The 25,625-nt window shown below is 36.6% G+C and overlaps 1 protein-coding gene across 17 annotated transcripts in view; it reads left to right on the top strand.

The window, feature by feature from the left end:
- The window catches only part of PTPRD (protein tyrosine phosphatase receptor type D), a 530,840-nt gene that overhangs the window by 102,051 nt on the left and 403,164 nt on the right, over positions 1-25,625 (top strand). For 15 of the 17 annotated variants that reach the window (XR_006416251.1, XM_044445977.1, XM_044445974.1 and 12 more), the window contains exon 1: positions 401-839. The exons of the other annotated variants lie outside the window; for them this stretch is intronic. The gene's annotated coding sequence lies outside the window, so the exon portion shown is untranslated. Of the gene's footprint in view, positions 1-400; positions 840-25,625 lie in introns of those variants that run through there. 17 annotated transcript variants of the gene reach the window in all.

The raw sequence follows: 25,625 nt of genomic DNA, 5'->3' as shown, positions 1-25,625 counted from the left end.
GAGAGCATCACTCCTACTCTGTCCCTCAGCAAGCAAGCGCGCAGCCATCGCCTCTTTGCAGAGGAGTCCTCTAAGAAGGGGCTTTGGGGAGGGGGGTGTTTAACTCGATTTCGCTTCCGGGCCTTCATGTCCACACCCCAAACTGTCTCCAAGTTGTCCTTTGGAGCCTTCGCATTGCACTTTTGTGATTTCTTCGTTCTTTCTTTCGTTCCTTTTTTTTTTTCTTTATCTTTTTGTGGAGGAGTAGAAGAGAGGACCCGGTTTTCTATTTGTAGCTAAAGAATGGACTAATTTAAGAGGGGCGGGGGGGCAAGAGAAGAAGAGAGAGAAAAGGGAGGAGGGAGCAAGAGGAGAAAGGAAGGAGGGGGAAGCGGAGCGAGCGCCCGGGAGCAGCGGCGGCAGCAAGAAGAGAGCGGAGTGGAGGAGGAGGAGGAGAAGCGGCGGCAGCAGCAGGAGAAAAAGAAAACAGGGAACCCCGGCTGCCAGGGGAGTTCGCCGGCTGCCTCCCTTCTCGATGTTGCCGGCCGCTCGGACTCTCCTCTCAGAGGCCGCCTGCCACTTTCCCGCTGTGGACTGTCCGTGAAGGAACGGCTGGAGCAGGCGGCCACCCCCGGGGGCTCGGCTTGGAGCCGCGGCGCGGGTTTGGATTAAAGTGGCCGCCCGAGAGACGAGCGGCAGCAGCAGGAGGCAGAAGGAGAAGGTGGCCGCGGCGGCGGCAAGGCTGCCGGTAAGGCAAAGAGGAAGCCGCGGCGGCGAGAAGCCCACGGAGCGCCCGCGGTCGGGCGGACTTGCTCGGCGGACTGCTGCTGCTGGGACGGAGGGGGAGCCAACATGACCAGGTAATTCTCCCGCTGCCGGCGCTGACCCATTTCTTCGCGCGAGCCGCTGCTCTCCCTGTGCGTGCATGTATGTAGCAGACAGCCATGTGCATTTCGCAGCTACTCCCCCCTCTCCTCCCCCGTTAGCCCTGGGGTCTAATCTCCAGACTGGAGAAAGAACTGACAAGAAGGCAAAATTGGGAAGCTGGGCGATGGAGAGGAGGAGGGGTCGGCCGATGTGCCTTGATTGGTGGCCAGAGTAAGACCCGCGTGCAGTGCCTGTGTACGAGGGAGGGGGAGAGGAGAGCAGGGCATGTAATGCTAAAAGAAGGGCTGTTGTTAAATGGTCGAGGGAATGTGTGTCCTGGGTGGTGATTATTAGTCCAGGAAGAAAAGAACAGAAATCCAAGGCAAGAGTATCTGCCATACTGATAGTGCTGAGATTGGGGGAGTCACTTGGTGTATATGTGTAGGGTCTGCGTGTGCGCGCACAGGGCAAAGGATCCTCGATCCTGTTCCTTTCTCATTGAGCCTGGAAGAAATCCGTATGTTAAAGGGAGGGGGTGATTACTATCTTAAAGGAGCCAAGACAAAGACTTCTACTAACGGGATTGTGGGATTTGCAAGAATGCTCTTGTGTTTTGGTAGTACTTACTTGATCAGTGTTCTCAGGTTATGAGAAGGCAGTTACTCCTTTCATCCATCCTTTGATGTCCAACTTGTGTCCTGACACTTGTTAAGGTTCCTGTTTTGCTGTTTCACCCATTTCCCTACCTCTTTAAAGAGTAGCTTCCCTGTAAGTCAGGACTACTGCACAAGATTTTCCCCCTTGCTCTTTTGTTCTGTTGGGCTTAGTTCTGTTTCCTCTACAGGTTAGTTTGGAAGTGCTATCACCAGCATTTTTTCACGCAAGTTTTTGTATATTTTGGAATCCTTTGAGAAGTTCATTTAACATCAACTTTCTGTGCACATGCATAAAACTTAAATTTACATTTTTGATGTGTTTAGAAGAGAGTGTTCACCCCAGCAGAGTGCAGCACCAAGATTTTTATGTTTCTTCAGTGTCTGTGTGAGGCAGTGTAATATTTCATTTGAGTTCCTGGAATAGATACTGATTTAGTTTTGGAATTCTTTAAGTTTGCATGGTGTGAGGATGTTTTCTTGGTGCTTGTGATTTTTATATTTAAGAAATAAGATAGAAAGTTACATTTAGTGACAGTAGAGACTTTTTGTTTATTGCTTTCATCCCTTTATCTGTATAGTAACTACCATTAGTTCATTTTTACCAAGCGCTTCCTACCTTAACAATAGTATTACCTTGCAAAAATTACAACAGACAGAAAGTGGTTGCATTTTTTAATGTGTGGTAAAGGGCATGGAATATTTGGTGCTTTCCATTTTTGATGTAAATGCAGCTTAAGGGATGTGGCTTTCAGAGTTCTCAAATGGCTTCAGTGGTTCAACAGGGTAACTTAAAACAGCAGAAATAAAAAGGTGCCTTTCTCTAAAAATCATCATATATAGCTGCTTATAAGGGAAGCTACTGATTATTTCATGACAGTTAAGTCAAGTCTCATGAGATCTACCTTTCTGCTGTTACATTTTTCAAATATGTAATTGATGGTATGGTCATTATCATAGTTCCACCTGTCAAATTCTTCCTAGTAAATTGCTGTAAACATCAGATATATTCCTTATAGGCTATGTTTAAGATCTAGATTCTTTCAAAGACAAGGGAGAGATATTTAATTTGGATGGGCTTTGCAAATGCAGTACTATCACTAGTGGAAATATGGTAGAAAACATTTATACATTCTTTCAGGTCAAAATGATGTATGGTTTGTGTACACTCTCCTTAAACATTCAAAGTTTAAGAAGACCTCGATTTTTAAAAATTGCACTAAGAAATCCATTGTGGGTTATGTGTGCTTTGCCAGCAATGACACTTTAAAAGGAAATTGTATCTCTTGGATTCTAGATTTCAAGCAGATACATTTCAAAATTATCTTTTTATTTGTTCAGTGTGTTCGTGTTTAATAAGTATTCAACAGTGGCATGTTTTCAGAATTAAAGTGTGGTTGTTATTTTACTCAAATATTAGTTATGTCCAACGCACTAATGTGTTTGCGTTTACATAAAATATTTTGTATGAAGAGATTTTTGGTTTTTTGTGTAGGTTTTGACAATAGGTTTCTGAGTTTGTACTTGGAAATACAGTATGTATTCCGATTTTCTTTAAAGGCCACCTGTAATTTCCACAGTGGAATGCTGTTGGTACTAGAACTTCACCAGCTAAAAAGTAGATATTACCCCTTTGTCTGTTACTGTGACTGCTAAACCACTAGGGGCCTGTATTAACTGTTCTTACACAGCAAATACCATCATACAGAATACTTTCATGCTTTTGCTAGAAGGACTTTCTGTGCCAATACTCAGTACCATAATGGCTTACCTAAGATTTATTATGAATAGGTTAAGCTAATGTTGTTGCAATGAATACTAATTTCTATACTATTTCCCACTGGGAAATTTCATGGGGTTTGGGGGTCTACCTTTGCCACCATTATAGCTGAAGGATGATACTATTTGAAAGGTGATCATCTTGAACAAATTGAGCTCTGGATAGATTTCTTCTTTAGTCTGATGTCTAAGACTGTCAGACAATTTTAAAAAAGAACTAGGGATGGGGGAGGAAAGCCGAAAGATTCATGATTAGATTAGCACTAGCACTTCTCACCTAATACTTATGTAGGGTTAAAAAATAAACTGATGAGGTTTACCTAAAGAGGGGATGGATGTAGATTGATTATATATTTAACATACCAGTATAATTGCAAAAATTTCAAAGATATGTCTGGAGTCTAATCAGAACTTAATGGATTTCAGCTGAAGATGCACTATACATTTTTCAACAGTTCCACAGAAGTGACCAACCATGCCATTCCTGACTGACATTAGACATTAAGGTCAAGTATTCCTATGTTGATTTTCAGTTTTTCAAATTGTCAAGGAAGACCATTTGTTCAGGGAACAGCTGAAACATTTGCATACTGGATTCCCTTCAAATTCAACATGATTTATCAAGCTAATGGACAGTCCCAGTTTTGAAAGGATTTGCTAAAGATAAATCAGAAGATTGTAAGGTGCCACAAAAGTGTAAAACTATCGATCTGTGAGTGTATGGATTTATTTTGGAATATAGTTTCAAACTATTAGGTGAAATATGGGTGATCAGTTGCCTTGGGAATTAGGAATTTACATTAAATGCCTATTGCTTAAAAGCAAGTACTGTTGAAAAATGTCTAAAACCAATGGTATACTATGTCTCTGTTTCTGCTATAACCAGTAGAACAGTAGCTGTTTTAAAATATGTTTCATTAATTCCATATTTGTATGTAAATATGTTGATATCTGTTAAACTGTAATGCATCTTTCTACACAAAAATGTAAGGAGCAATATATTTGCAATTAAAATAACTTTTAAAATCAAATATAATTTATGATGTTCATGGCAAATCCTCTAATTATTGGGTTTTACTTGTTTATGAAGACTTTCCAAATTATTGCTACAATATCATTATTGTTCTCAATTGCTAAGATGGAGACTCATTTATAGATGTTCATTTAAGGAGAGTCGGAATACCAGCTTACTGTGTTGTACTTTAGAGTCTTATAACGTTGGAAGGAGACTTGAAATTTCATACAAGTGTTAATTTAGGTGGGATAGATTTTATGTGAGGCTGTTTATGAACATGTAGCTTCAACTGACAAGCTAGAGGAGAATCAATGCTTAAAATATTCCTTCAGGTACTATCAGTGGTTTGCCAGGAGGAAGCAAAGGAGAAGGAGTTATTTTTCTTTGTGATCTGAGAGCTCCTGTACAACACATCTACTGAGGGAATCTGATGATGTAGAAAAAGATTGCTCGAGAGTGCTTTGCCTGTAAATTCCTTTCCAGCAAGCTTCACTTGTTGGTTAAGCTGCACTGCATTTATAGGGGGTCTGTGTCTACCCACAAACAGATTTGGTGGAAGGTACATGTTTTGATCAGAACTATATTGTCTCCCTGATAATGTAATTCAGCTCTCACTGAACACTGGCATCTCTTATTAAATTATCAATCATGTGCATCACCAAACTGCTTTTGGTTAAATGCAGGATGCTTGTAAATTCCATTTGAAAGAACATTCTGCAAAAGCTAAATCCGTAAATCATTATAACAATGAAAAATATCAGCACTCATTTTTAAAAGCATCTTTTTGTTTGCTAATCATTGGTTATGTATTTAAAAATCACACCTGTAAACTGATCTCTAGTACACCCAGAATTAAAGAATTAGAGGGCCCATGGGCCATCTGGTGCAGCCCTTGCCCTGAGGCAGGATATTTTATACATAATGTATTCCCAGCATATGCCTGCTCGGGCTTTCCTTGAAAACCTCTGATAAAGAGACTCTAAAACCCACCTAAGCAGCTTATAAAACTATATATACATGTAGGAAAATGTGCCATAGATAGCTAGCAAAGATATGTGTAGGGAGCATACCTTGCATGGTGTAGCTTAAATATGTAAAAACAACCAAGATTACTCAATAAAAATAGTAAATAAGTGAAGTCAAATAGAAAACAGTAGTAAAAAATGAGGAATTAACATTGTATATGTTTTATTGATGTTCCTTGTTAGATATTGTGTTTGTATATTTACAAATTGTAATAGCACTCTTTTGTCTTATCATTTTACCAGGATTACAAGACTTTTGATTCTTGTGTTAACACATTACTTCTTCGTGATTTAAATATGGTCAAATTTATTCTTGTGTTGGATTTCTCCCTGGTCAAGCATTGCAAGATTGTTTGGTATTGGTATTACTAGTTAATAAATTACATAGTTTTGAAGGGACTGCTTTGCAGAGTATAAAAGTGTGTATCTTTTAAATGGAATCCAAGCAAATACTTTCCTCATATGGTTAAAGTTGCTTGGTACACATTTTGCCATAAATAATATATTAAATGTATTGTATGAAATAGAGCAAGAAAATGTGGTAATCCCCAAGTCATATCCTTTAATGCTCTGGGAAGCATGTTTCAAAGTTCAGTAAGTGGTGTGTATAATATGATTTTGTAGTTGGCCAAACCTACTAACTTCTCACGCTAACAAATGACTAATTGTCATGATAAGCAAACTTTCAAAGCAAGGAGCTAATCCCTGCACTTGTGGAAGGATTTTCATATTTCATTGCTGATTGATAACTCTCTGATTTTCCTTATTAATGATTATGTTTGGATCCATTTGGAACCATTCTTTGAATTTTTGGATAAATATTTGGAATTTGGCTGCAGAAATATTCTTTATCACAGGGCAATTTGTAAAATTGTGAAAGTGGGTTTGTAAAATTTGGAGAAAGTATGTGCAGCCCAGTTAAATCAATAGAACTTACAGCCATTTAATAGTGTAGTTTATAACCCAATTTTATAATGCCTACTCTGGAATAACTCCCATTGCAAAAGGTAATTTTATGCTTTTGAGTTAGTAGATTCAAAAGAAGAATATTAATTTGACAATGAAGAACATACACATGAAAGCAGAAATTAAAACAGTTTATTTTTGTTTGAATTGTTTGAATGGTACTATATCTTAGAAAGCTGCTTAACTGTTGTCCAGTGCAGCTGTCCTTCCCTGAAAGATTAGGTTTCAGGAGCAATGATGGATGTTGAATGCCTGTAGCCAGTTGTGGGGTTTGCTCTGAGGTCAGTGGTACTGATGGAAGATAGGAATTTACAGCCTTCTGTCTCAGTGCCAACTCAACCAGTAGCATTTCTTAGAGGAGAAGAAAATTAGCCTAGACACATGCAATGCTTGAGTTAATACTCCAGCCTAGCTCAGAGAGCCATTCGTTTAACACGCAAAGAGAGACAGCATAGTTGTTGTAGATACAGAGACCAGTGTTGTTTTCTGAAATAATAATTAATTTCTCCTTTCAGATAAATTAATAAACATCACTAAGTTTCATATAGTTATTATGGGTGCAGTTTGAACACTAGGTTTCAGTTTCATATTCTGTAACTCTATTTGGATTGTATAAAATAATATAAATATGAACTGTTGATGGTTTTAATTCCATTGTAAAAGTGGCAGTGTACAAATCAACATAATACATCACTGTTGTTACCCAAAAGGAGTATTAGAAGTCATTTTCTAAATGTGGAGGATTTTGTTGTCAATGCTAAAAAATGCTATGCAATTGCATACGAAATATTTCAGAATGGATATATATTTTAGTTTGTTTTCCTGCAAAGTCAGGGAAAATGTAGAAAGGGTCATATCTGTGTTTTGAAATTTGTGCCAGGTTTTCTGATAGAGTTTTGGAATAACGCTTTAAAGATGTAAGCAGCTTTCTTTCAGCAGATGATAGGAGCGATAAAATGCAAACATCTCTGTATTAAGGAGAATTCAGTAAGCCACCGGACATGTTGTTTGTTAGTGTTGTCTAAGGTAAGCAGTCAGAAACATTTTCATAAAGGCAGACCTTTCAGAAGTGTGGTCTATCAAGGATGGTGAGTAATGCCAAGTAAACGTGTATTCTACTACAGCAGTTACAACTTGATGAAAATGTTGTGTGTGTGCATTCTGGAAAGTTGCTATCAGTTAATGTGTGCTCACACATGTGTCTCTATGTCGGGCTACACATGTTGCCACTGTCCTTCAGGATGTCTAACAGTGAGATCTGGCCATCCAGCTTCAGATAGTCCCAGGTTTAAGTGGACCAGAGCAACTTCTAGAGCTCCTCCTGCAGTACAGGTACCACCTGACAGGTTTACCTGCTGGCAGCATAAGACAACAGCTATGATCTTTGTTGTCCATTTTAATTATGCACAGTGTCCTTCTGGAGCATTGTGGATTAACTGTACAAATGGTGTTCTGATGCAATGATTCTAATTTTCCATGAATCCCTCCAGTGGAGACAGCATTGTAGATATTTGGGATAATTAGAATGCTGTGCCATTCCCATGGCACAGGAGACTGAGGGCTGCTGTCCACAGTGGGCTGCACTTTGATACTGAGGTCTTCATAGGTGGCCATTTACTCCATTCCATCTTGTTTCTGAATGTGGGGTCATATTTTGATAATTAAGGATAGTAGCTTGGCTTGTTCTAAAAAAAATGAACCTTTTTAAAAGAGCCCAGTTGAACTAAAGGCTTTGGCCTGGTTTGCATGAGTACAGTTGATTGTTGCTTGAGTACTGTTTATTGTTTGTGAGTGGTTATTGAATTGAAAGTTCTAATTTCATGCAAACCCTGAGGTATAGTTTAAGTATGGGTTACTAACCAGGAGCAAGCCAGGGGAAAAAAACTCCCTGGATTATTCATGGTTAACAATCCTGTACAGTTAAATCAAAGTACAGAGTTCAGTAGTAACAATAGCCTTTGATTCAGCAGCAGCCCATACTCAGCCTATCATATGCTTGGCTTTCTTTATGTGCAAGTCAAGTCAGTGTCTTGCACATCTTTGTTTTGTGCTTTACTTTGTTCTTACCACAATGCCAGTGTGACCTTTTCTGTGGCTTCTGATAGTTCTATCAAGTGTGATTTCTGCCTGTCAGTCTTTCTTTCCTCTTTCCACTAGTACCTATTTGGAAACCAAAGGGTATCTTCTTAGGTTTGGGATAAACATTACTCAAGGAAACTCAAAAATACACAAATGTCTGTATAACATACTACAGTAGGGTACCTTTTAAACTAAAATGCTTCTTCAGGCAAAGAAGGAAAAATACCTGAAGAAAAGACATTTCTTACAAATATAATATATTGCTAACAAGATCTTCAGTATGTTATGGTGGTACTGAACATTTGGTATGGAAGCCTTAAATGTTTTGATCTAGTTGGCAAGCTGGACTACTTTCCGTCTCTTCAGTTCTTCTGTACTGTAATCCTGGATCCTCAAGCATCCATCTATTTGTATAGCATTGTCTTTAGGAAGATACCTGAGACTATGTAAAAGTTTTAAAAATTATACTACAAATCCAAACTTACAAAAACAAACCACAGATTGGCATAAAATCAATTATTAGCCTGTTAAAATAGGAACACACTTTCTTGAGCAACGAAGCTAGCTGGGAATGTTGGTAGTCTAAATAGTCAAGTAAACAATCAAGACTAGACCATCCTCTGCATGTACTGAGGGCCAGTGTAGTTCAGTGGTTAAGAGTGCTCAGGAGATTTGGGTTCTAGTTTCCATTCAGTCATGGAGCTCACTGGATAACTGGGCTGGCCACAGATGCTCTGCCCAACCAACCTCACAGGGTGGTTGTTGTGAGGATAAGATTGAGATGAGTATGGGACTACTGTAAGCCACCTTGACTTTCATGAAAGAAAAAAAGGTAGGGTATACATATAGTATATAAATACAGATAAGTCTGTATCATATCCTTTCACTGGAAGACTCTCGCCTGGAAGCTCAGCTGGACATGCAGTTGTTGTGGAGATCAGGAAGAACATGGATAGCAGAGATGATGAAATGTCAGGTAGCACTTGAGCAGACATATCCTCACCGTCACTTAAATTATAGGAATTGTGCAGGACTCACAACTTTAATTTTATTGTCATTTTGGCTTGTAACTAATCACTCTAACCCCATGTTTGACATGTGAGAAAGTCAACACAGGTTGCTTTCGATCTGGAGCTCACTATTTACAGATGGCTCAGAATTCAGGACCAGTAATCTTTCATCTGTATATTATCTACATTTAAGCTGAAATGGGAACGGAACTCATTTTGCAGATGTTCTCTTCGTATCAATAAGTAGTTCATGCTTCAGTAATCTGAGATTTTGGTAACATGAAATATTATGCTGTGTTAAATGGAGCAGAAGACTACAGCAGGAATGTACCCAGTACCTCTTATTCAGATGCCACTACTTCCCATACCTTGAATTCGGGCAGTGGTAGAACCCTAAATTGACCCTCTTGCAGCCCCTAATCCACAGTCTATAAGTTAAAGAATAACTTTCTTTCTCACTTTTTCAGTGGTTTCTTGATAAAAATGAAAGTCAAATTGAACATTTATTCGAAAAGCATTATTCTCAATAGTTACTTCACTAGGGAGGCCCTCATCAGATGATTTCTTTGACCTGATTATGTTATGATCTTGTGAAGGAAAATTTGTGTTCACTATTGTGCAGATAAGCTTGCTGTGTCTTACTGCATAAGGAAATGAACAAATAGTCCAGTTTCAAAATTTTCAGGATAGAACTGTGGTGTTCTCAGTATTTCTAGTGAGAGATTAATGTTAGTCTAACTTGTGAATGAAATAGGTTTTTTTAGAAAATTGCAGTGAAAACGTTAGGTATTGGTACTTTGCTTATTTGGACACAGATGAGAGACAATTTCAGATGTTTAGTAAATGTTTAGTCAATTTCTGTAATGAACTATATCTACTCAATGGCTAGGATCCAACTGTGTCAACTAGTGCTAATAGTATTGTGCTAGTACAATCAATTCAGCTATAATATAACTTGCACTTGCTAGGGGAGTAAGAAAAAGCAGCAATTTGCTGCTGAAATTTGTTACTGGCACCACAAGTTTGGCAGCAATAATCATTTTTTCCATTGCCTTAGCAAGTAGGCTGTGTAAGTAGTTTATTCTGGGGCAACAGTATACTAACTATTGCTAATAATGGATCCAAGTCATGGTTTCCTGGTGCATATTATAGATAGTTATGTTGATTTATCAGGGGAAAATGTCATGAAGTCAAGAGCAATGATAATTCTGGAACTTTAATTCTAATGAGAGTAATGCACTTTCATAAGTATTTCATGTTTTTACAAATGTGCCACACAGCAGAGCTACTTAGTGAACCTATTACCGTATATATATATTTATATATATATATATATATATATATATATATATATTCATATATTCTTATATATATATATATATTTATATATATATATATTTATATATATATTTATGTATATATATTTAAATATATATATTTAAATATATATATATATATATTTATATATCGATCAGGTATTTTTGTAGATCAATTTAACCTCCAAAAAAAATTTAAAAGGGCTTTATGACCTCCAGTTAACACAGTATGCCTCTTTAAACTAGCTGGTGGGGAATACCAGTGAGAAGGTGCTATTGCAATCTTTTCCTGCTTTTGGCTATTCTAATAAGAGTTTTCTTATGTTCGTATAACTATATTATGGCTAAACTATTGTTTTTTGCTCTTATTTATTTGATACTCTGTTTTGCTTTACTTCCATGAGAAATGCCAAGTTCGCCCACTTCCATTATAATTTTTCTGGAGGTCATTTGCCAGGTGTCAGAAATGTTCACTGTGATCTCTAACACCTTTAATTGAAAGGACAAGACTGCTGAATCTCTAACAAAAGAGTTCCTTGTTTTCGAAATGTTAATTAATGATTGACATAAAAAGGTGTGAAAGGAATCAGCCATTTTAGATGTAGCTTTTTCTGAGTTGACTCTTAACTACTGACAAGGAACAGCAAGCAAGAAAGATGGCAAACTTGGCACTGAAACTTTCTTTTGTAGTCCATGAAGGTGAGAAAGATAGAGAGTATGGGTTGTTTCAGCAGTTGTGAAGCTAAATTTGTTTAAGAGTCATGTTTCAGACTTGAGGGCAGCTCTGTCCATTATGACAGCTGTGGGACCCACCAATGTAATGTTGCGCACTAAAGTGAAGATTTAAGGAGTGGCTAACAGAATGTTTGCTATGTGCAAATAATTGACTCAATACCTGTATGCGTGCCTCTGAAGAGTCCTGATTGGACCATAGTTCCAGGGCAATCTAAATGCAAGTTTAATGTTCACACATTATATATTATATGCAGGGTACACCAGTGTAACCAGGTTTTCCATGGGAAATGTAAAACATGCAGCTACTTTGGTTCAGAAAGTCACGGAAATTTCACTTTTTAAAATGAGTAACAAGAGTTACAATATCATGGGAAGGTGAATTTGACCACATTTACTTGATTCTTAATAATAATAAATACAGAGTCTGCCAAAAAATGTATACATGTGCAGCAATCTCAGTGGACACTTTGAGCACTTTGGCTAACGGCCACCACTTTGAGCACCTCTTGTAATTGTAGAGGCCAAAGGTAACTTGTATTAATCTCATGATGTCTCAATAAATTTCATATTAAAATATTTATACAAGTTTTTCTTTTCCTGAAGTGTGTATACATTTTTTGGCGGACTCTGTATATAAATAATGTATTCAGTACTTTGCAGTGTGCATACAACTTCATATTATTGTGTTGTAATCCTTACGATGTTACTGTAAGATTGGACACAATTATCATCCAATATTTATTTTATTATATTTATGTAATACTGCTCTCTTTCTGTTAAAATCATGTTCAGACATTTTAGCATTTTTAATTGCTACCTAACTCTCTAGTTGTATTAATTTAATGTAATTTTATTTGGTTTTTTTATTAACATGCATTGTTTTATTATTGTATAATGTATTTTAATTGTCTGATGTAAGCTGCCTAGAGAAGCCAAAATAGGTGGCATATAAATGTTTTAAATAAATAAATCAGTTGCCTGATCTGAACCAGGGTTTCCCATTTCATAGCTCAGACAATTTCAGTGCAGGTCTCAGAAATGTCACTGAGTTCAGTGAGACTTACTCCTAGGTAGTGAGTTTAGCCACATGCTGGTATCTGCTTAAGCTATACCATCCTGAAATATGGTTGATTCCATAACCTACTAAAATTGTATAGAGGTAAACTTGCCTGGTGCTTTGTTTAAATATGCAGTTAGAGGTTGGGAATAAATAAATAAACCAAGAAAAGACAATTGTAGCTAGATACAATTATTTTTAGCAAGAGTATTAAATCACATTTATGGAGATACCATCTTACAGTCTGGGGCTGAGAGGTTAGAAAGTTTAAAAAAACAGTTTCACTAGACGAATCAATCAGTATCAACTTTATTTTTCATTACAAAAATATTATTTGAAGTATATGATCCTGTCCTCCTTGTGTGTATATGGCAAACTTTTAAAGGCTTTTTAAGGTTTTGAAAAAGTACAATATTTGATCGTCTATAATACATAAATACCATGCTACAATAACGTTTTATTTTCAGATAGGAAATTTAAATTACACTTTGTTCATATAATTTCTGAATATGCTGAATTATTTGATATCACATTTTCATAAAATAATGTTAATTATTGTTGTTTAAATAATTTGTGTAGAGTTCAATGCACAATTTGGTTGAGTTCAATAACAGCTGTTTTTAACAGGCCTAGTCTATATTAATACTTGTTTACCTGCTAAACAAAAATTGTTTCAAAAATAAAATTATAAAATCATAAAATTATTATTATTTTTATTGTTTCATGGTCCTGCCCAGAGATCCTCAGCTATTGAATGGTATAGAAGTTAATTCAATAAATAAATTTTTATATTTGCCATTATTGTTTGAATATTCTGACTACTTTAAAATGTCCACTTATAGATACATAATCTGGAAAGAAGTAAAATATTTGTAGGTCACAAAATTTATTAAAAGTTTTGATTACATTGGGCTGGATTCAAGATGGCCATTCTACCAGTAAAATGGATACCAGTGAAAAGGATAGTCTGAATATAGTTTATTTGGAATTATACTTACATTGGATTGAACTCAAGATAGCAATTCTACCAGAGAAATGAACACCACTAGTAGATAAGGACTTCTTTGGCCTCCCTTCCCCCCTGCAGTGCCCCCCCCTTTAAATCTGCTCCAGAAACTAGCCTACTTACATGTACACTTTTCTCATTATATCATTAAAATGTATCATAATCAATGACACATGTTAAATTGTCAGTGATGGCTCATGATAATCTCTGAGGAAATTAAAGCATTGTTGTTCCAAATATTTGAAAGAGACATGGCATAATAGTGATAGAAATGGTTTAAAACTCAATTGTTCTTCATGTACCACTTCTCCATGGTTCCTGATTTTAAAACTTTCTGTCTCCAGGGAAGCTTTTCCACACTGAGACATCTGGCAGTGAAACTGTGAACATCTGTCATGGAACCTAGGGACTTTCCAGCCGAACTCATGCACACACACTCAGTTTGTGCAGGGTTTTAGAGATAGCATTGGGACTTCACTGTTGCCCCCAGGCAGACTAGCTGTGCACTTTGGTATGTGCTAAATGCCCCCTTCTAGCTGTGCATGGCATAGTCGGTTAGTAATTCAGAGGACATTTCTCCAATATTGACCTATTCATTAAAGAGGTCCTGATAAGATCGTGGGGAAGGCCAGGGTTTCCAAGACAATTTCAGAAACCATAGTTCCAGTGATTCCCAGTATATTTTCACTTCATCTTTTTGTGCCTAAGTTTTTTATTATCTGAAAGATGATTTATAAGATATTTCAGAATAGTAGGCATCTGTATATAAATTAGGATAAGAAGCAGGAGCTTAAACATTGTGAGAGGATCATAAATATTTTAACCCATTTTTGTCAGAACAATCCTCTCTGCTGTAAAGTTGCTCCCTTAGGTTTATCAGAGCTATGTTGAGATTAGCCAACTTTTGTGTGATTTACTACTTAAGTAAATTAAAAATACTGAAACAGGTGTTTCATTTTAATTTTTTTTCCAGTAGGGTTCCCTGTAGCTTGCATTTGCTATTCCCATAAAAGTTGTTTTATTATATTGATCTTTTCATACTTGTTACTCTTATGAAGTCCTTTTTTGTGCATTTATTTTATGGATATGAAATGTGCAATGATAAGAATCCTAAAACAAATTCTACTTGCATAATATTAAGCAAAAAATCTGGAAACAGCATTCCTTCTTTCTCTAACGGAAAATAATTACTTTATGTCCATTTTATAAGTCACTGGTGCTCGTTTTCATGAGTATCAAATCCTAATTGAAAGGTCCATTTATTTACAGGTACACAAGAACAGCAGCTCCACTGTTTCCTCTAAAATTTTAATTCTGCTTACAGTTAGCAGGCATCATCCTAATAACTTTCAAGGTGTGACAGTCTCTGCACAAGTGATTACCACTGTGCATTATGTTGTGGTACCATGTGGAAGACTTGTAACACATAGGGTGCATTTTTATGTCATGCCAAGTGGCAGTAAACCACAATGAGTTACTTGTTGGTTAGACAGTCTCTGTTGCATCTGACTGACAGCTGGGATCACCATGGATTGTTGGATATATTTCTCTCCCTCTGTCCTCCTCTGAGTATTGCAGGAGAAATCATGGCAGGACTAATTTGGCTTCCTCTCTCCCTATATTTCTTGGCTTGTCATGGCCTTTTTTTTTTTTTTTGCCATTCCCCCCTTTTTCCCTGAGATTGCATAAGGCAGGTTGACAGCTGGCTTTCATGATCTCATTTTGACATCCACTGCAAGCATCTTCATAATGTCTATGTCCTAGTTAACCCCCACACATGCACGCACACACTATCCAATTTAAAGGGACTTTTTCCCCAAGAAAAAGTGGTAGGTTGCACTTTGGCATTTATTTATTCATGAATATCTAGAGTCTTAGGGGAAAGTACAAAATGTGGATTACCCCAAGGACTGTCAGGCCAAAAGGGTGAGGAGTTGGGAGGATCTTGTGATGAGGTGGGCATGATTCAATGACACCACTCTCTTTCCACATGCAAAGATCACTTCTGCCATTGATTTCTCTCAAGAGGCAAGCTCTTTTGACAGCTGTCAAAATAAAACAAAGAGAAAAAAATGCATGCAGCTTCTTTTGGACACTATCCAAATAGCAACCCTTAGAAAAAGATGAGGGTTGTCAGGTTGGCGAGTTTCCCTCAAACAGGACATCATGCACGAACCAGTCTGGGATCACATAACAAACAATTGTGGTAGCAAACCACTGGGAGTTGTGTTATGCAAGCCATGTATACCCAATTTTTCTTTCTTTCTTACAATGTTTATTATAATGTTATTCCTTGTATGTTATATGTCTCAGAAAACTAAAACACTTCATTTTTATTTTTATTGTACTTATTTGCCATGCTGTATGAATAATTTCACTAGTCACTAAAGCAGTCAAAATAAACAGCTAAAGAAAAAAATAGGTTTTGGTAAGAATTGCAATTTAGAAAACTTTATTTTCCAGATTACTGAATATAAATTGTTTACTCTGCATAACATTCCTTATAAGTCAGAAGGTAAAAAATCACCACTCACTTATAATTTTCAGTTGAACATCCCAGTTTAACTAGAAGGCTAAGTAGAAGTCAAGATAACAGTACCTTTACTGTATTTTATCAAATTTATTTGGATCAGATGTCAGAACAGAAGTATAAAACAAATTTCAGCATTGGTGATACCAGATAAAGGCTTTTGGATGTTATGCTTGAACCTTTATTGTTTTTAAGCTAAAATTGACCTGTAAGCAATTTCCTTTCAAATTTGTAATGCTCTCCAATTTCTTGTATCATATAGTTTGTTGTTTTCAGATATTGCTGCTTATCAAGAACTACTCTTTAAAATATTTTGCCAAGCAAAATAAGAAAGAAAGAAAAGCCCTTTAGGAATTTTGTGTAATTTTTAAAAAGGAAATGTTGTTGGGCCATGCATTTATCCTATCTTTCTACATTGCTTTTCAGAACTTTTTATCAAATCCCATTGGGTTTAGAAACAAATTATTTTCTGTTGAGAAGTTTTCAGTTTTATTGTGAAATATATTCACTAAATTATAAATTATGTTTTCTGTGCCCCAAGTGTGTGCATGCATATCTAGACACACAAGTAGAAAACTGATCATTATAGAATAAGACAGCAGGTGTATAGCTTTATTCCCGGGAGAATTACCTTGTTTCACCTTCCATGTGAAGGTTAGAATGGAAATTTTTATATTGTGACTGCAGATAATTCATGTCTATTACTGTCCTCAACTTCTGTGGTGCTTGCTTCAAATGTTACTTTGACATAAAACATTGGTAGGGTGGTATTGCTCACAAATAAATAAAAATGAAATACTTAAGATGGCAGGACTAAAATTACTCTTCAAGTAGTTATAGGGAAGCCCCTTCCTTAGCTCCTATTCCTGCAGTCTATCTTTTAGGGATAATATTATTAGCCAACCTTGCAGTGTTATTAGAATTACTGAGTTAATGTAAGGCACTTGAATATATGTCATATTTTATAGAAATGCTAAATATCATTAGTGTTAGAACCCCATATGACTGAAATAATTTTGCTTTGAAATAAGAAGAAAATATCAATATAATTCAGTAATTGACAAATGTTTACTTTAAAGGTAATGATTAATGTGCATTTTGATAGCAAGACAAAGTAAATTTCTTTTTTCCCCTTTTTTTAGTAACTCTTCCTTTATTACACAATTAACATGAGACAGCACAGAATTTTATGTTCCAGTGATATAACTCTGATAATGGAAAAGGATGATCAATTATCAGATTTTGTTTAGCATTTCAATAAGTAGTTTAAAACATTTCTAACCCTACTCAGATTTATCAACCCTTGTTACACTTCTCTGCTAAGATTAAGTGTGTGGTGAAAGGGAAGTTCACACAATAATTACCCTTATATACAACAGTATGGAGGTTGCATACATGTTATTAGGCCTTATCCTTGGTTCTTTGGCATCACAAGACCTAAGGCATTAAGCTTCAGGAAGACTTATTTTGACAAGATAAATTTTAGTATCATTGTGTGATGAGGCTGTCATTAAGGCTTAGAGAGATACATCAGTTTGGCTTCAGCAAAACAAAGAAGTCACATCTTCATGCACAAGCTCTTCTTTGGTCCAGTTTAAAAGAAACTTAATTATTTTAAGAGAGAAAATTCTTAAAAGTAAAATACCTAACATGCTTGTTCTGTTTAGCTCCAGATTCTGAGTGAGAAAAGAGGGCTATCCTCTTGATTCCTATTCAGTAGCTTAATTGTTTATTAAAGGATTTTCTCAAGGTATATTTGCATTTAGACAAAGGTTTCCTGATTACAGACAGTTATACAGAGTTTGCAGAACCCTTATAGTATTCCAAAGCTTCTATAATAATTTCTGAGGCATACAATGTTATGGTTTATGACAGAATATTACATATTATTGTAGTCTTCATAGATCCAGCTCTTTGGAGGAAAGAAACTCTGGCAAAGTCCAGCCAGACCAACAGGCACTGCCAGTCACAGGCACTGTGTTGCGTGTTTTAAAGGGCCCATCCCAGTCATATGAATTGCTCCTCATAATTGGTGCCAGGAATGCTGCAGTTTTCAGGATTTTTATCCCCACCCAAATATCACTCGAATTAACCGATTACCTCAATGGGAATGACTTCACATGCAGAGCTTAGAGAATCTGATCTGAATCTGTTATCATTGACCAAAGTAAAAATAAAGTAATTGAGCTAGTGATGGGGCAGAGTGCAAAATGCCAATCATAGCATTCGATGCCCATGTTGACCTGGGTCCTTTGGAGCTTGGGTGTGACAAATTTCTCTTCCTCTCTGTTCTCTTAACTGAATTTCTAAAAAAAAGAAGAAAAAGCCATAAATTCCTGTGTTGGGTTCCATGTGTCAAATGTGAGAAGTTTAAAGGTATAGCTAGTAACTGAGAATACATATAAATAGATAATTTGATCCATAAATAGGAAATGTTATGTCTGAGTCTGATAGGAATGGGCAGGGCAGAGTTTCAGTTGCATTTTGATCATTGCATTGTATCCTTTTACACTTGTGTGTTTTAAAAGAGCTGTTACGGTAGAGAAGGAAAAAGTAGATAAATATTCAGATTATTTATATTCATACTTCACATGCTTTGGAGAGCTGTTCAAAAATTGTAGTATTCCTGGTTGGCTCTTAAAGTAATACTTGTAATAGAAGCCTGATTGAAATTTGAGCTATGAAGCACTGCCTGTTATTCCATGATAGTGTAAACCAAAAATACATCCACGTTTCCTGGCATTTCAAACTTTTTGGGGAAAGGCTTTCCCAGGGGTGAATTACATCACCCATGAGATCCAGGCTCATAAATCTAGAAAATTCATGCGTTAGCAATATTTTTACACTGTTGCTGTCTGTTTTATATATGGATTATTTTCAGCCACATGCTTTAGCAATTCTTGTTTGAGTATTTCCATCATGTCAAATGGTAAATCATCATACCTTTTTTATTTAGTTGTAAAACAAATATATCTTACATGAGTCTACCAGATATTTATAGTAAGGCAAGCTATAAATTTCATTTGACTTACAAGGCATATTTTTACACTGCAGACACAGAATGACTTCAAACATACTGATTGTTCAGCCGCTCAGAAACTGACTGCTTCATTATTATTTTTAAATGTTTGACTCTCTGCTGACTCCAGATATCGTTTCTTACGACACTGCACAATGAACGTCTTGGGAAGATAGGAGCAGCTGAAAATGATGCATTGAAACAAAGATTCAAAGCAACAAATCTTATATTTCTTAAAGTTCATTAACTATATTTTGGCTTTGACTGTAAGCCACCCAGAGAGCCTTTTTGTCTAAGGGTGTGGCAAATAAATTCAATAAAATAAATACATAGTTTGAGGTCTGTATTTATGGCATCAGTTGGGTGCAAAATGTCATCTTGCAGCAATGTTGGCCAGTGTGTGATTATGTTATATGTGTTTCTCTGTGTTTTATTATGGTAACCTTGTCCAGCCAATATCCTACACTCACCAAAAGAAGCTGTAATAACAGTTTCTGCTATTAGTACATTTATACTCCTGTGTATTGACTTGCTGTCTTGTTCTTTTGGGCTAAAAATAAAGAAAACATTGTGCTGTACTAGATACTATATGAAAATCAAGTATGAACGGTAATTGGATGGGTAACGATAATGTGTGATGCAGTTCCTGAGCACGTGATTCCCCAGCTAAAAACCTGGTTCCTCTTGTGATTCCAATGGCCAGGTCTAAGCACATGTAGGCCTTTAGAAAAAGACTGAAATATGGATGAAGATGGGGTTGAATTCATTTGCTCCTGCCAGTTTTCTTACATGAAACAGCTTTTTTGTTGGTTTTCAGTTGTTTGTTGTTTCAAAAGAACTATTTCAATGAAGCTCTGACTTTTTCATGTACTGTGTTTGATTGAACCCAGAATGTTAGTGCAGTGTTCTTATGCTGTTTTTAATAATTCCATAGACTAATGGGTGCGTAATAAGGTACATTTATTTGTTAGAAATACTTAGAATATCACTTCCCTAACTTTTATGCTAAAAAGAGCTATCAGTCATTTTCTGTGTGGCTTGGTTAGTTATTTGCAATATGAGAAAGAGTTCTCTGAATTAAAACCAGTGAGTCCATTGCAGAGTCTTTATTGGAGAAAGGAAACCAGGGAAGCAATTTTATATCCATCTCTACTACTACCTTTTGTACTATTCTTGACCTTCCTCCATCCTTCTGGAGCAGCATGGAGGGAATGCTGGGAGCTTCAGTGGAAAGAAAGAATCAAACCCCTAGCCCCCTGCCTTGAACCGTTTTTCTGGCACCAGACTCTTTTGCTCAGTGTAAGTCTGAGTCCAACTCAGTATATTTACACTTTGAGCTAAATGCATTTATAGTTTCACCTCTGAATAAAGAAAGTCAGAATGTTACCGATCATTTCCAGAAACTTTTCAGAGCATTCGCTGCCTCAGTGTATGTCAAAATATGTGACCAAATAGAATAATAATAAATGTTGCCTACATAGCACTGTATACTTTGTATCATAGAAGGAATCTGCTAGTGTTGATATATGTTGGATTGAAGTTATAAAGAATGAAGCATCTTGAAGATGCACCTCTAGCTTGGAGGAATGAACTCCTAGGGTTGTGTACTGGCTCAAAGAATGTGTTTGTTTAGAAGTATAAAGCCACTCACTATTGATTTACCACATCTGGTCCAAACATAGCATAGCGATAGTATATCAAGTGAGATAGAAGTAGTATAAATAAATAAACTTGTTTAGAACATTTTATTCCAAAGTTGACCTCAAAGTGTCTGACATCTGCAGTGTCTGAATGTGACAGATCAATGTAACTGCTTGCACGGGAACACTGTTAAAGTGTATATGCCATCTTGCTGCCTTTTATCTTGTAGCATCCCTTTGCATGTTTGGGTTCTGTTTCCTCTGGCGGCTGAAGAGGCCAGAGTGGGAATAGTAGGATATTCTGTAGGACTCATAATAATCTTCAGTAGGGCATTCACGCTATTTTCAGTACTTCTGGGACTTTGTTTCATTTGGACAAAAAGTAAAGCCCGCCAGTGCTGTGGCAACATTTTGGGTAGTGGGGGATACTGTGAGGCTAGAATGATATCCTCTGAGGCATGGCAGTCCTGCCAACTGACATGTGTATATGAAGAGTTCCCTAATGCAGCTTACATAATGAATCATGGTTTTTGTTGTGACCAGTAATGATCACTGTAATCAAGTTTGAAACTGTTTTAAATGGCAATTATTTTACCTGTATATAACATGTTAAATTGGTCCAGGGAGAGAGAAAATTGATCCAGTGAGTGAATTTCCTGATCTACTGTGTGCTTTTAAAGAAATGATGAAATTGCTTCCCAAATGTATACATGGTAGAAAACAGATAAATTACCATATTAGCATTATTATTGCTATTATTGTAACTGCCTACTCCCCATGCTCTAGGGTATTATGCTAAACATTATGAAAATATATAATTTTGAAGTTGCAACTCTATGCAATTTCAGGCCTATTATTTTAAATGGATCCCTTTCAAGTTAATTTAGCCATGGTGTAATTGAGTTAGCGATGTCTTCAGCTCAGCACTACACTGCATAAACTGCAGTGAGTGGGTAACCTCAAACTGAAGCTATTCATAATATATATCTGATAGATACACATGTTTAATATAAACATTCAGTTTGGATATGACAGTGTGAAATAAGCACAATAGCTGCTTCTTCCAGCTCATTAGGTTCTGTTTGAGCTTTCACAACTTATATGTATGAGTTACTAGTCTCAGTATTGTCATTCATTTCTAGGTATGTATGCCTCAAGTCTTAAAAGACATGTAAGAAAGCTGTAGAAAGACAGCATCCTATAATCTATATATTTAGATATGCATATTTAGAGAGATCAGCATTATCAGGCTGTGGAACTCTGAAAGACCTATCACCAGCTTTGTCACACTCATCTACACTCCCTTTTGGCACTGCTGTTACCTCCATCATTCAGCCTATCTTCCTGGAGCTGCTGCTATGACCACTCAATCACTTAACCTCTTTTTTTCCATGTACATGTTTCACTGGAAGGTGATGTCTGAATGGGAAACTAAATGGCACTTCAGAATGGGCACAGAGTTAGTTCTTTGCCATGAACTGTGGTGACTGACCAGTGTCTTAAATGCACAAAATGGGATACTTGGCATTGGACCCTGAATTTGGGGCAACATTTAAGACATTGGCTAGCTGTCACAGATAGCTTGCTCTGTTCCTGTTTCACTGCTTACCAGTGAAACAAATGAGAGGCAGTAACACCATATTGCAGCACCAGCAGCAGAGGGTGCCAGTGGGAAAGGTTACAGTGCAAGTTGGAACTCAGATTGGTATGGAGTGAGACAAATCTGTGATAACATGCTGAAGGTCCATTATACTCTGGTCTTAGTTCTCTTTTGCATGTTTTTTTATGACTGTATGGATGGCTTGCTCACTTTGATGACTCAGGGAACACTCACAAGTACAGTGGGGATTCCTGATTATATACATAGAACATTTAAATGTCACAGAAGGTAATGAGAAACTTCTGTGTGAAAAGTTTAGCTTCTGTATGCAAAGCTCTGTGTTCTCATTGTAGCTAAGGACTGTGAGCCTACCCAATTAGTTATGCTAAACTACCACAATGATGCATACATGTAAGTTTTTAGACTTACTCTGAAATAAGCAGAAAATAGCTTTTTTAGTGTTAGTAGGCACATGCTTTGCATGTAAAAGGCTGCAGATACAATTCCTGTTTTTTCTAGACAGGGCTGGGAAAGACCCCTTCCTATGGCTTTGGAGGATCATTTCCAAAGCATGCAGAGTGCAGTAAACTAGATGACCAATGGTTTGATTCATAAGGCAGCTTCCAGTATTCCTATGGCTTGTGACAGTATGAAATATATTATGAAACACAATTAGAAATGGTACATAGAAAACAATAAGCTTATTCTTTCTTGCTTTCTGGTTTGTATGTATACTGCATTTACCTTTTACTCAATGATTCAGAAATAGATGAACTGTGGCTTTATAAGGCATGCTGTACAGATATGATAAAAGAAAGAACTTATAAAGCAAATAACGTTAGATTATAGTAGAAATTTTACAAGAATTTACATAGTAAGCTAGGCATATCTATCAGTCTCATTCTTCTTGAGATTGTCTGATTTTTGAGGTTTTGTTCTGTGTGAGGTAGATTTTCCTCATCAATTTTCCACATAAAATGCAAAGGAAGTAAATGTTTTCCTGCAGAAGTATCAAAAATGTACCAATCTCATATCAAATATATCAATCATATGACATCATATAAAACACATCACTTCCATATAAATCATATCAGTCCAATAGAACCTTGGTGTTTAACTGTTTTTATTCAGAATAGTCTTCCTTGGGAAATACATATGTCACCTGTTCTAATTACATATATAACAGGCTACAAAAACTGTTGTAATGAGCAAAAAATGCTACTTCTGAAATAGCATAAATTTTCAGTGGTGTAAATTGAATAAGGCAAAATAGCCAGTATATTTTAAAATCTGAATAAAAATTACTTTTTATATAATCAGTTGATTAGTTGTAGTTCTATAAGGTCTTTTTGCTGAGTTCTAATTGAATTTTTAGGTCCTTCATTTTATATATAGAGACTTTTTTTCTGATTTACATTTTCCGTGCAGTTTTTTCAGTTGCTTTTTAGTGATACAGGGCAATTTTGTGGATGCATCTCTAAAATATACTAATTTTATTTTTATCTAACATGAGTTTGTTTGTTAGGATACGAGCTGCAACCTCACATTCTCCAATTCAAAAACAAATTAAGAATTATCCTGGAAGGGTGTGTGTGCAGGGGAAAAACTCCTGACTTGACCTTCTTAGCCTCAACTCACTAAGCAAACAGAATAATGGATAGGGAGATATGTGGAAGAATTAGTGACCCAACATCTTTCACTCACTTTGTTGGAAAAGCAACTTGGGTAGGTTAATTTTGAGCTTTAATAGTGACCACACGGAAGAGTGTTAACCTATCTGAAGCTGCCTTTTCTTCTCCATCTCACAAACTGCATGTTATTTTTTTTAATTGACTAACATGATCGGTGGTCTAGAAGAAAATGAAGTGCAGGCTCTCATCGTGATAATCCACATACTAATACCCACATGGAGAGTCCAAAAATTCAAAATGGCTGCATTGCTCCATCCTCTATGAGGAACTTTACTTTTGTAAACCTGACAAACCTTAGTCGTTCATTCAGGACAATGCCACTGCAAAATACTTTCATTGCAGCAGAAAACAATACACCTTTGTTCTGAAAATTAATTTCCTGCAGCTACTATAATAATTGCAGCTAAGCTTTGAGGGAACAGGGAATTCTGAGGTGGGTGACAGATGTGTCAGCACCCCTGCTAATAAAAAAGTACCAACAATGCAGAAACTTAAATGTTGGGTAAAGATGTGTATTCATTACTACAGATGTCATAGTTGTCATGAGGTGTGTCAAGAACTTAATGTCTTCTGATTAATGATTTTGTGATTTTACACATCTTGCAATAGCAGTGACTGCACTGTTGTGCATTTTATTCTGTATTGATGAAGTGAGATCTGGGGAGAATCTTTCAGTACAAGAGCCAAATTCAATTTGAGAGGAGCTCTTGGAGGCTGCATTCCAGAGGTAGATGGGATCAGAAGTAAATGGGGCAGCCAGTTTTTTTAGCTGGATATTGTAGCTTAAAGTTCTTATTGCCATTAAGACTTATGTGGTAGATTTTAACCTTTTAGAATATTCCCTCCCTAAAAAAAACAAACAAAACCCTGCACAGATACAGAGAAAACACCAAACGTCGGGAAAGGTGAAGGGTAGTTCATTTGTGCACTCCAGAGAATTTGATTAGGACTGCAGGAGGTATAGCTTTAGCTCTGGGACTCGTGATTCACTGGTCCTGGCCAAGATAAACCGAATAAGTGATTTACTAATTTCCTTCACTTTCATTCCTGGATATGCAATAAATCATCTTTACATCTGAACAGGTTCTTTTTCATAAATACTAAATTGGAAACACTTTTCAGTGTTCTGGTCACATTACTTGGTAAGCTTGTGTATGTGTGCATGTGTGTAGAGCTAGAGCTATGCATAGGTCCTGTTTGCACATAAGTACAACACAGGAGAATTAAACCCGGTTTGCCAAGATTGAACGAGCATGTTTGTCATGCTGAACAAGCAGTCCTTCTGGAAGTAGGAACAATTAAACAGCCCAGGGATGTTCTATGCTTGAGTTGTTTTCTCTGATGTGTGAACCAGGACCTTTGACTTATTGGGTGAGAGTCAAACCTGAGTTCCTGGATCACATGTCACTTGCTTAAAGAAGGAAATGCCTATTACTAATAAGAAATGGACACAAGTGTTGATGTTAATGAATGGCTCAGCTGTGAAATGAAGCCATAATGAAATATTGTAGAAATCAACATGTCAGGGAACACTGTTGTGACAATGTTGCTTTGATGCATGATTCCAGATATTTTGAAATAAGTACTAGTGGGCATATTCAGTGGGATTAGATATGGTGCATGTCCTTGTCTATGAAAATTAATGCTGTATTATTGTT

This window comes from Varanus komodoensis, unplaced genomic scaffold, assembly GCF_004798865.1.
Source record: "Varanus komodoensis strain SLA01 unplaced genomic scaffold, ASM479886v1 scaffold5, whole genome shotgun sequence".
In the NCBI taxonomy this organism is placed as follows: Eukaryota; Metazoa; Chordata; class Lepidosauria; order Squamata; family Varanidae; genus Varanus; species Varanus komodoensis.
The sequence above is the reverse complement of the archived record's forward strand: the minus strand, read 5'-3'. Positions and strand labels throughout refer to the sequence as shown.